This window comes from Bos javanicus, chromosome 9, assembly GCF_032452875.1.
Source record: "Bos javanicus breed banteng chromosome 9, ARS-OSU_banteng_1.0, whole genome shotgun sequence".
Lineage (NCBI taxonomy): Eukaryota > Metazoa > Chordata > Mammalia > Artiodactyla > Bovidae > Bos > Bos javanicus.
The window spans coordinates 93,292,678-93,305,567 of NC_083876.1; the positions used below are offsets into that span (position 1 = coordinate 93,292,678).

The 12,890-nt window shown below is 40.8% G+C and overlaps 1 long non-coding RNA gene across 1 annotated transcript in view; it reads left to right on the forward strand.

Annotated features, from left to right (window-relative positions):
- The first annotated feature begins 9,100 nt into the window (after window positions 1-9,100).
- LOC133254217 (uncharacterized) overlaps window positions 9,101-12,890 on the forward strand; it is a 41,856-nt gene continuing 38,066 nt past the window's right edge. The window contains exon 1 of the long non-coding RNA XR_009738609.1: window positions 9,101-10,019. This is a non-coding gene — a long non-coding RNA (uncharacterized LOC133254217). The remainder of the gene's footprint in view (window positions 10,020-12,890) is intronic.

Sequence of the window (12,890 nt, forward strand, 5' to 3'; positions counted from 1 at the left end):
TACTGGATTTCTTTAGGGATAATTTACATATTAATACAACAAATTGAATCCATTTAGATGACTTTCATTATGTGTAAATACTCATAACACTCCCATTACAATCAACATACAGACATTACCATCACTTCTAAAAGATTATTTGTGCCCCTTTGCAACCCACCCCTCCCTCTGTCCCAGAAAATCACAGATCTGCTTTATGTCATTACTGATTATTTTACAGTTTACATAAATGGAAAAATACAGTTCATACTCTTTGTATCTCATTTCCTTCATTCAGCATGATTTAAAGATCCACGTTGCTGCATGTTTCCAAAGTTTGTTCCTTTGCACTGCTGAGCAATACTCCATACCCTGGATACACCAACTATTGCTTATCTACTTACCAGTCGATGGATATTTTAGATTATTTCCAGGTATTTGTCTATTGTTATTAAAGCTACTATGAACATTTCTGCATAAATATTGGTATGTATATATGTGTGTGTGTGTGTGTGTGTGTGCATGTGTGTTTTCAGTTTGGGGTGGTAAATACCTAAACGTGGAATACCTAGACCACTTGCTGAGTATATGTGTAACTTTGTTAAGACACGAATGTACAGGTTCCCAAAGTGGTTGTACCACTATGCTGCTGCTGCTAAGTCACTTCAGTCGTGTCCGACTCTGTGTGACCCCATAGACGGCAGCCCACCAGGCTCCCCCGTCCCTGGGATTCTCCAGGCAAGAACAATGGAGTGGGTTGCCATTTCCTTCTCCAATGCATGAAAGGGAAAAGTGAAAGTGAAGTTGCTCAGTTGTGTCCGACTCTTAGCGACCCCATGCACTGCAGCTCACCAGGCTCCTCCATCCATGGGATTTTCCAGGCAAGAGTACTGGAGTGGGGTGCCATTGCCTTCTCCGCTATACACATTCTCAAAAGCAGTTCATTAGAGTTCTACTTGCTCGACATCCTTGACCAAACTTGGTATTGTAGGTCTCTTAATTTTAGCACTTCTGTAGTATATAGTGGTTTCTCATTATAGTTCTCATTACAATTTTTCTTGATTTTTGCATTTCCCCGATGGCTAATCATATTAAGCATTTTTTCAAGTGTTCACTGACCATTCTTTATTTCCCTCTGAAAAGTGTTTGGCTCGAATATTCATTATTTTTGTATTGGGTTATTTGTACTTTTATTATTGAATTGTAAGAGTGTCTCATGATCTTGGAAACAAGTCTTTTGTCAGATAAAGTGAAAGTGAAAGCCACTCAGTCATGTCTGACTCTTTGCAACCCCGTGGACTATACACAGTCCATGGAATTTTTCAGGCGGGAATACTGGAGAGGGTAGCTTTTCCCTTCTCCAGGGGATCTTCCCAACCCAGGGATCAAACCCAGATCTCCCACACTACAGGTGGATTCTTTGCTAACTGAGCCACCAGCGAAGCTTTGTCAGATATATGTGTAGCAAATATTCCATTCCCTAGTTTTTCTTTTTCTTAACAGTATCTTTTGGAGGGCAAAATTTTTAACTTTGATAAAGTTCAATTTATCGATTTTTTTCTTTCACGTTCATGTTTACTTGTGTCCTATCAGAGCAATTTTGTCTTTCTTACTGACTCGATGGACATGAGTTTGGGTAAACTCCGGGAGTTAGTGATGGACAGGGAGGCCTGCTGTGCTGCAGTCCATGAGGTTGCAAAGAGTCAGACATGACTGAGTGACTGAACTGAAGGTCAAAAATATTTTCTTCTGTATTTTCTTCTAGTTTTATATGCCTTCTTGTTTTGTTTGTGTTTGGGGTTTTGTTTTTTACACCTATTCTGAAAAGATGATTCAACCAGGTGTAGAAATCCAGCATGGCAGCTGTTTTCTCTCAGCACTTTTAAGGTTATTATTCCATCATCTGGTATCTCATGTTGCTGAAGAAAAAATCTGCTATTCGTCTGATGTTGTTCCTTTTAAGTAATCTGTATTTCTCTCAGATATCTTTCTTTCTTTATTCTTGCTAGACTGTAGTGTCACTAAGTTTATCTAGGCTTTTATGCTCTATTTAACAATTAAGATGCCTTTTTCATCCCAGGATTCATGTCTACCTTTAATTCTAAAAAAGTCTTAGCTGTTACCTTTTCAAATATTGCTTCTCTCCCATTCTTGCTATACTCTCTTAAGAATACCTATTAGTCAGTTCATTTGCTCAGTCATGTCCAACTTTTTGCAACCCCATGGACTGCAGCATGCCAGGCCTCCCTGTCCATCACCAACTCCTGGAGCTTGCTAAAACTCATGTCCATCAAGTCAGTGATGCCATCCAATCATCTCATCCTCTGTCATCCCCTTCTCTCCCCACCTTCAATCTTTCCCGGCATCAGGGTCTTTTCCAATAAGGCAGCCCTTTGCATCAGGTGGCCAAAGTATTGGAGCTTCAACTTCAGCATCAATTCTTCCAATGAGTACTCAGGATTGATTTTCTTTAGGATTGACTGGTTTGATCTGTGTGCAGTCCAAGGGACTCTCAAAGAGTCTTCTCCAACTTCTCCAACAGTTCAAAAACATCAATTCTTCATTGTTCAGCTTTCTTCATGGTCCAACTCTCACATCTATACATGACTACTGGAAAGACCGTAGCTTTGACTGGTACAGACCTTGTTGGCAAAGTAATACCTCTGCTTTTTAATATACTGTCTAGGTTTGTCATAGTTTTCCTTGTAAGGAGCAAGTGTCTTTTAATTTCATGGCTAAGAACGTAACAATTTCCCAACTTGCCCTCCATGGCCCTCTTAAATCTCCTTTCATGTTTCACCTTTTTTTAACCTCTCAATGTTGCATCCCAGGTGACTTGCAAAATCCTACCTCCCACCTCACTTCCACCTACTATAGCCAGTTCAATATTTCATTTATGGGGGCTGTTTTTATTTCAATGATAGTATTTTCCATTTCCAAAATTTCTGATGCATTTTTATTTACATTCATCTATTCTTCATTTAACTGCCTACTTAAGTCATGTTTTGTAGTTGTTATTTTATGCTACTAAAAACCTATGAAAGGAAAGTGAAGTCATTCAGTTCACGTCCAACTCTTTGAGACCCCATGGTCTACCAGCCTACCAGCCTTCTCTCTCTATGGGATTTTTCAGGCAAAAAGTACTGGAGTGGGTTGCCACTTCCTTCTCTAAAATAACTGTAGCTGTGCTTATTTTGGAGTAATTTTCAGATTCCTCTATTATATTTAGCTTTTCGGATAGGAGTTCCTCCAATTTTGTTTGACAATTCACACTGCATGGGAGTTGCCTCCCTGAATCTCTGCTACTAAAATGCAGTTTTATCTTGAGTGGCCATGTGCCTGGCCAATAGGTCTGATTGGCCTAAGTCAGTTGTGAATATTTCTTTCCCTTTACCATACATTCCATGCCCCAGTCTCCCCTGGAGCCAAGGGAAGCCATGTGATCCAGTTCTGCGTAAAAAGACATAATGTAAATTCTGCTTGGGTGCTTCTGGGAAGGCAGGAATTGTGATATTTGGAGCTGCAGCAGCCATCTAACAACCATAAAGCAAAAAACAACAGACTCAGCAGAAAGGAGACAGACCTTGGATCCTTGATGGAGATGGATCCTTGGATCCTTGCTGGGCTGTTAGACCATCCTGAGACAACATGCCTCCAGTTCTCACTATTGAGAAAGATAAATGCCTGTATGGTTTAGGGCACAGTTACTTGCTGCTAAAATTATCCCAAACTGGTAGAGGAGGCTTCCCCACTTGCAGCAATAGGATGCCTCAGTCTAACCCCGAGGAGTACTACAGCTCAGAAGTGCAGTCTCGCCTCGCTGGGTGTTCCTTGTTCCTGACGCCAAGCCAGGACAGGACTTGGTCCACGTCCCAGTCATGCAGGTATCTTGCTTCCGCCCTCTGCCAAAGGTGAGCAGCTTGTTACCTGCTGAAACTCCAGATGGGTTGGTTGGAATGTTCTCAGCTTCGTCACAGGCACAGAAGCACAATGCCAGCTCTGGCTTCATGACAGGAGGCTCAAGCAAGACTCACCACTCACCTACCTCTGTCCCCCTCCTACTTTGAAATCCTTGATCCCAAATTTGCTTCCTTCATCCCCACCTCTCACAGACTCCTAGGTTCAGCCAACCTCACTGCTTCCAGACCCTGCTTCCCCTGGTCCTGGGAGGTTTTCCTCTTTTGCTTCAGTACAATTAAACAGTTCTAACTTTTCTTTATAAGTCATCCATAACTTCTGTATGTGTGGAAAAGAAGAGAATTTTGCACATCTACTCACTTTGACATCTTGCCTAAAGTCCATCCCAGTGCATGTTTTAATTGCTGTATTCCCATATTTGAGATTCTTACAATAGGCTTACTCTTGTAAGTATTTGGAAATGCAAAAAATATAAAAGCAAAAATCAACATTAATCTGTCACCACTGTTAACATTTTGATACATTTCTTTCCAGTATTTTTTCTGTGCATACATACTATTTCATAAGATTGTGGGACTAATGTAATACACAGGGTTATAGCTTGCCTTTATCTATTTAATATATTATAGGCATTTCCATATATACATAATGTTTCTAACATATATATTTAAAACAAAACAAAAATCATAGATACAGTAAAAAGAATGGTGGTTACTAGACAGGTGGGCAAAAGGGGTGAAGGGGGTTGAGAGGTACAAACTTCCAGTTATAAAATAAATTAGTCATGGGGATGCAATGTATAGCATGGTGACTAGGGTCAATAATACTGAAGTGCATACTTGAAAGTTGTCAAAAGAGTAAATCTTAAAAGTTTTCATCACAAGAAAAAAATAATTTTTTGAAACTTTGTAGGGTGACAGACAGAGAAGGCAACGGCACCCCACTCCAGTACCCTTGCCTGGTAAATCCCATGGACGGAGGAGCCTGGTAGGCTACAGTCCATGGGGTCTCGAAGAGTCGGACATGACTGAGCGACTTCACTTTCACTTTTCACTTTCATGCACTGGAGAAGGAAATGGCAACCCACTCCAGTGTTCTTGCCTGGAGAATCCCAGGGACGGGAGCCTGGTGGGCTGCCATCTATGGGGTCGCACAGAGTCAGATATGACTGAAGCGACTCAGCAGCAGTAGCAGCAGCAGGGTGACAGATGGTAACTAGCCTGACTATGATAATAATTTTGTAGTGTATACAAATATTGAATTACTATGTTGTATACCTGAAACTAATATAATGTCATATGTCAACCATACCCCAATAAAAATAATAAAATGTTTATCAAATACATAAAATATGTAAATAATATTCTGTTATAGATGTCTATATATCATATATACCATAGAGATCTACCATAATTTCCCTACTCCTCTATTATGTATATTTTGTTGTTTTTAATTTAAACCTACTGTACATAATGTTGCATCATAAATATTTCAATATTTCCTTAGGATAGAGTCCTAGAAATAGGATTACTGAGACAAAAGACATGAACATGTAAAAAATACATATACATATTGCCAAAGCGCTTTCCCACCACATGTTCATCCTCTCAGACTCTGAGTGTAATACTATTTTAAACTTGCCAATTTGAAAGATAAAAAAGTCTCACAGTTCTTTTAATTTACATTTCTTTGATACTCATAAGTTTGAACATTTTTCATATGTTAATTAGCCATTTGTCTTTCCTTCCAGTGCATTTTAAATAAGATTGTATTTACTTACAACTTTGCAAAAACAGTTATTTCACAAATCAAATCAAAATACCTGATTTTAGTGTATAAACCAGCCTCGAAAAAGATAATGGAGGACTGGGAGTTTGGGATTAGCAGATGCAAACTATTATATATAGAATGGATAAACAACAAGGTCCTCCTGTATAGCACAGGGAACTATATTCAGTATCCTGTGATGAAGCATAATGGGAAAGAATATGAAAAAGGATGTATATATACATATATACACACATATATATGTAAAATGAAACCACTTTGCTGTACAGCAGAAATTAACACAACACTGTAGATAATTATATTTTAATAAATTTTTAAAAATATATTTTAAAAGAGATAATGGATATTTCTCTTGCATAAGGTGAAATGCTATTTTCATTGTATTTCAGGTCCAAGTTATAATTAGGCTTAGTCTTTAGGTAATTTACAATCAAGGGTATAGGAGTGGATAGAAAACTTGTATTTAAAAACAAATGATCAAATTTTTCATGTTATATGGAAATATCTATACCTACATGTCTATACAGATAAACACATATATTAAGTGTGTAATTATATACCGATAATTTGTGTATATAATTCACCACAGATGGAGATGATTTTTGATCTGTAAACCTTAATATATTTCCATAACCTCTGGTCATGTGCAAACTTGGCTTGAAACCCATTAAAAACTTCAGTTGATGTGCCCACTTGAAAATTTCACCAGCCACCATTTGTCTCTGAAACTACAAATCAGGCCTAACAAGTATCTTATAATGAGCTAAAGACAAATGCTATGTGGTTGATTTAAAAGAGTCACCACTGCACACTCTCACTAAGAAAGCAATGGGCATTAAATAGCGTTTATAGAAACTGAAATGCTAAAGTGTTCAGGAAGGTTAAGGGGGAAATAAGTCTGACTGTTTGTCGATTTCAAGCAGCACTGAGGAGATGTGACACTCTTCTGAGGAGAGGAGCAAGAAAGGCCTGATGTTTGGAAAGACAGTAAAGGGGAAAGTAAGTTATATGTGGGACTTGAGCGACCTCTGGGTCCACCCTGGCTCTGCCACACACGGGGATGTCCTTGCACATAGCACTAGACCCTCTGCTCTCATGACCTCACAATTTTACTTTTAGGATTTAATAGCAACTTGCCCAATATCCATCCCACAGAGGACAGGCACTTAACAGGCATAGCACTTAGTATTATTACAACGGCAAAGCATGACAACCAGGAGGCTGGACACAGTGACATTCATGGGGAAACGTGGCAGGGACATTGTGGAGCTGATGAGCTGGGTCTAGGGTCACAGGAGGGCGACTGGAGGTGGGGCCAAGGCTGTAATCACAAAAGAGCTTTCGAGTGACCATGAGGCAGTTGAGTCCCTTCAAGGTCTATGGTGCATGACATGATGAAAAGAAATCAAGAGACTCTCCTGTTGCTGTAATGAAAACAGCCTGCTGGGAAGTGTTTCACTGCATAATGAAAAATCACCTGGCACTGCGCAGGGGACTGTGACCTCACAGGATAAACAGGACCCGAGTGCCCAGCTCCAGGTGGGGGGCCAAGCTCAGCCTGCAGCACCAGGCTCACTGTGCTAAGATGTGACTTTTACAGTGACTTAGGTTAGAAGTAGGCTGCTGGGTACAGACGGGACATAATAAAAACGTGCTAGGTGCTCAGACCAAAGCTGTACATTTCTGAATTTGGTCCCTTGCTTATCACAAATAATTAGGCATCACTGCCTCTGTGATGTTGGCTTCTCAGATGACACATTTCTACATGACGGTACCAGTCAACCTCTGCAGCATTTCCAAATTCCAAGGCAGCTTGTTTTGTCTCATATTTTCTTAGACAGGTTTATGAGGACTCACACAGAAGTCTACTAAGTAAGTACCTAGAAGAACATTTTAAGTTAAAACACCTTCAATTATAATGGTTTTTTTAAGTATAGAAATGCTCCCCCAGTGTCACTATAGAATGACACTCCCCCAGGTAAGCAGAGAAACCCTGCTGTGTAACCCCCACCCAAGTCTGCCCATCATAATTTACCTACCATTTGCTACATCTAGGGGAAGGTCTTATGTTAACTCAGAGTTAGGGGAAATGCTGCACCAGGCTTCATTAGTTTATTATTTGAAATAATGCTTAATTCCCTTCTTTCCTCTTCTACTCTGTTTCTTTCTGCTTTTTGCACACACTCAAATATATAAACATTCACTATGAGTCCATTTCTTAACATACAATTTTTCTTTTCCTCAGTAAAAACCTGGAAAAATCATACCAAAGAGTGAAGATAAAAATTTGATCTTTTTCAACCACTATTCTAAATGCATACCTTGATCATTACCAAATTATTTCACTAAAGAATCTACCCAAGGAAAGTAGAGTTATTCTTTCCATCTTTTATGAAAAAACTTACATAATAGTTTTTTAAAGTGTTTTCTCATGTCTTCAATATAAATTACAAATTCCCTCTCGAGATAGTCTTGCATATCTCAGACCTGATTAAGTGGATGAGCAAGAGGTCTATCTCAAGACAATCTCAATCATTTGTAGTTTGCATTTTTGTTAGTGAAACTTAGCTTTGGTACTTCTTAAACAGGGAAGAATCATTATGGAGTCTGGGAAGGAATTAGCAGGAAATGTACAAAAGTTAAATCTTGGAATTTTAGTAATACTTGTCTCACCAATAAGGCATTAATAGTAATATCTGCTTCATGTGATTTTGTCAGGACTAACTAATATCACATATATGTTACACTTATTTTATAATGCTATGTTTTATGTATTATACACACACACACACACACACATATACATTAGAGAGAGAGGCTCACTGCATAACAGGCAGTGAGCACGTGATTACTATCGTCCCCCTCCCTACTTCTTCATCACTATTTCTTTGAAATAATAACATGGAATTTTTCATCAGAGAGCCATGAAAATTCACGATCCTGCAGGCACCTACTAACACCCTTCCCCCATCTCCACTTCAGACTCCTGTCTGAACCTCAGCTCTCCAACCTTGCAAGGACTCAGAGGATTGTAGGCAGGGGTACTTAATAAATATGTATTGATGATAAGCCAGTATCTGCCATATCACAGCAGCTTTAATAGATCTGCCTCACTCACAAAAACAAGGGCTGGAGAATGTAGAATAACAGTCAGAGGCTCTGACAGCCCATCTCTGGATTTCAATTGGATCGCCCTCCACACAATTTCTTCCATGATTGCACACCCATCTTGAAGTGGTTCTCCGAGTATTCTTTCGGGATCCGCCCCAGTTCCCAACACACACAGTCAGGGTCTGCTTGCTTTAGTGGCCCATTTTGTACCCACCATTCTAGTTCTATCTCAGACTTCTTGCAGCATCTGATCCCAGTGTTGCCCTCTATCCTCAAACCCGCAACCCCAGGCAAAACACCCACTTCCTACTCCTCTCTCCCTCCCCCGCTGTCCCACTCTGCCGCTGGGAAGGAAAACCAGATACTCAGACACTTCAGGACTGGTGTTGTTCAGCCAAGTAAAACACAGAATAACTTCTAGAAAGATCGAATTGCAAGAGTATCCCGGATGTACCAGATCCAGGTCATCCTCTCGGGGCGTAAGGGCCGCGGTCAGCACATGAAGCCAAAGTCACGAGTGGTTAAGTGAAGAGATGGCGCTCGAGGCCAAGAACCAAAGATGGACCCAAACCAGCAGGCGTCTTTTATCAAAGCTACATAACACGCTTTGAGCCAAAGATGTGGACCCCAGTTGACCCAAAGGTTTACCTTAGTCACTGAAGAAGAGGTGATTCCCGGAAGTTCAAGTACCCCTGCAGGTGGCAAGGAAGGAAACAGCGCGAGAAGAAGACCACGAGACTGGAGACAACGCGAGAACATCACGCAAGAAGACCACGCAAGAAAACCACGCGAGAAGATCGTGCGGCTGGAAACAGAGCTGCTGGGGGCAGAGCGTGAGGCTGACGGCGTGAAACAGGGCAGAGCAGGCCGCGACCTGAGGTTCTTGTGGCGGACCAGAGCCTGGGCGCCGAGGCCCTCGCCGGGTGTTCATTAACAGGCCCAAGGCCATAGTTAGAGAAAACAAAGACAGAGCACGGCCAGGTCCCTTCAAAGCCTCCGGCCGACGGAAGGACTGGTTCAGAACTGAAGCCCGCGACGAAGCTGTCGCTTCTCGGGTCCACGGGTGGGACGCTGAACATGCAGCAGACAGCGCCCTGCGTCCAGGTCAGGCTTCAGCAGGGCTCGTGGCCCTCCCTGAGTGGCTCCCACGAACGGGCCCAGCGTCCAGCTGTTGAACGAAGCAACTAAGAAACCTAGGAGTGCTGGGATTTCAGCCAGAGCAGGTGAGGAGACGGTGTGGAGGGCGGATAGGGAGAATCCAGGGAGCCTCCATAACCCGGCTCCCCACCCCGAGGACGTCAGGGCGGTGGTCAGGCAGGTTTGGCGGAACCACAGGACCGCGGGGCTGGCAGCTCCAGACTTCTCCAGGTCTGGACTGGCACGAAATAGGTCAGCACCGGGTCAGACCCTAAACGTGATCAGAGGCGATGGGCGAAGTGGGTCAGTCCCCAGCACACCAGGCTTGGAGGAGACCATGAAGCTCACTTAAAAGGACCCGTTCTTGTTTTCCCCTCTAAAGCTGTCCACACCTAGCAAGAATGGTGCTAAATAAGTGCTTTCCGGTGCTCCCTTCCCCGGGACAGATCCTAATAGCTGTGTGATCATTGCTGGCCCAGACTTGGTCATTGCGTGCAATGACCTCTCCGCAGGTGCTTCCCAACTCAGTGCAGGTTTCCTTGGCTCTTGTATTCTTTTACTGACTCAGTGACCATCTGCCACTGGGTTTTTCTCCTAGATGGGTGGTGGCCACTATTCGTTCAGTTAGCCCATCTCCTGGGCTTTGACAGTACAAAACTTGTATCTAGCCTTTTTAACTAAAGTTAGATTCAGCTTGTGTTTTGGCTCTTAAGATTTTGACAAGTTGGCTGCCCTTGCTTGAACTTCTCTCTCTGCAAATCCAAGGTCTACTGGAAATCTGGAGTTGTCACTTTTTCCCCTGGGCAATCAACTGTACAATCACACGGAATGCTTGCTGTTGCCAGTAGTGTAACTCTGGGGACACAGACACCATATAAGTCTGCCGAGTTTAAAAAAAAAGTTGGGGGCGGGCGGGGGGGGGGGGGGTACTCGTAACTTAAGAAGCTACCAGGGTTTCAAGTGTGGTCTTCAGGAGCCCAGGACTGCTGAGGCACTAACATCCGAAACGCTTGCTGAAAAGAGACATAATGTGTATTGGCATTATCAGCAAAAGCACTTGAGCTGACTCTGTTTTCATATTCCTTAACCCAAATTCCTCTGAAAATGAAAGTAAAAATAAAGCGATACTCCTCATCATTTCCTCCAGACCTTGGAGTCTGGATTAAAGAAAATCTGCTGATTTTGCTGACCTTCACAAAGGTGCCATGGGGGTGAGGAGAGGGAATTGTTGCATCTCAGGCTGGTGTGGGTTCTAATAGCTGAGCTTAGCTTGTGCTTTAGATATTTTCTTTCAAACTTGCCTTTTTGCTGTTGCAGCTGGGCTTGTCAGTTTTCAGTACTAATGGGTTGTGATGGGGTGTCAGGGGAAGTCAACAATCAATGCTTCGGGAAAAAAAAATTGTGGGAGGGGAGAGCATCACTGCTGACATGGCCAGGAACGGAAGTTCAATGGCCTTCTTTTGTAGAAAAAATAGACAAGAAATCCTGTGCTGTGTTTTGCTTTTAAGACTAGTATAGATTTTTATTCTTTGAAGACTGGGCTGTGTGCTCTTCCCCACCTTATACTTGCCTATCAAAAACATACATTTTGGTTTTTAAATAACTATTTTACAATATAGTTAAAATTGTAATTCATGTTGCGGGTTGTAGTTATTTCTTGCAGGGAGATCAAACAAGATAAGGAAATGTCTACTAAAACAGAAGCATAAGAAAAATAGTGTGAAATGGCTGGGGCTACCTTGTAAAAGAGGCCTCTTTTAGGGAAAACTCATTTTGGCCCCAATGTTGTGTGACATGAGAATGCCATTACAGTAACACTCAGCGTAATGATGCTAATGTGAAAACATCAATGCCTCACTGCAGTTTGCATCCAGGGCCAGACATCTCATTGAAAATGTTTTCTTACTAATAATTCAGTAGAACCCTGTTATGACAGTGATGTCAGAATGCAAGAAAAATATTTCCTTCATAGGTTGCTTTATTCAAGTCATATATCAGGGAGTATGCATGGGAAGTGATTTGATCAACAATCAAGTGTAATATAATCTATGATAGCCAAGAACTTTCTAAACAAGGGTTTACTGTACTTTTTTACATAAGTTATATTTATGCCAAGAATCCCAAAGTGGTTATCAAGTGAAAATATTCCAAATTAATGTTACATAATACGTGAATGCCTAAGTTTTGTGTGATTCAGAGTAAAACTCAGCGTCACACCCTGATTTATTCACCTTATAAATCCAGTTCGGCATGTCCCAGGTTGTCTTAAATTTCCTTTAAGTCCCTCTGTATTCATCTTTCTTTTTAAAATTGAAAAATTCAGTTACAGGGAAAAATGTGGGAAGTTTCTGAAGTTGTAGTGAAATGAAGCTCTGCTAATCCCATATCCCTGCCCTTTATTATGTTTTCTTCCTTCACCATACTTCACAGTCTTACCCATGCCGATTATTACTTTCAACTTCAGCCTTTCTGTATTATCAGGAATTTAATAAGCATATAGTATTTTAATAATCAGATAAATAACACACCTAGTTTAATCCTTAAAAAATTATATTATCCACCGGGAAGGAGTAGATGTACTTTTTATATTCCTCATATAATTACAATTGAAAAGTCTGAACAGCAATATATATAATCTAGTAAATATGTCATTATTATTAATATAGTCATTATATATTTTTATTCATTTATTATATAAATACTATATATATCATATATTCATTTATTATATAAATATATTTATATATAATTATATCATTTATATTTGCTTATACTATATGTAATACTTTCATTTGTATAATAATTACATGTAATATATATAACACATAATAAATGAATAAACAATATAAATGGCAACCCATTCCAATATTCTTGCCTGGGAAATCCCATGACAGAGGAGCCTGGCAGGCTGCAGGCCATAGGGTTGCAAGAATCAGACAAAACTTAGCAACTAAACT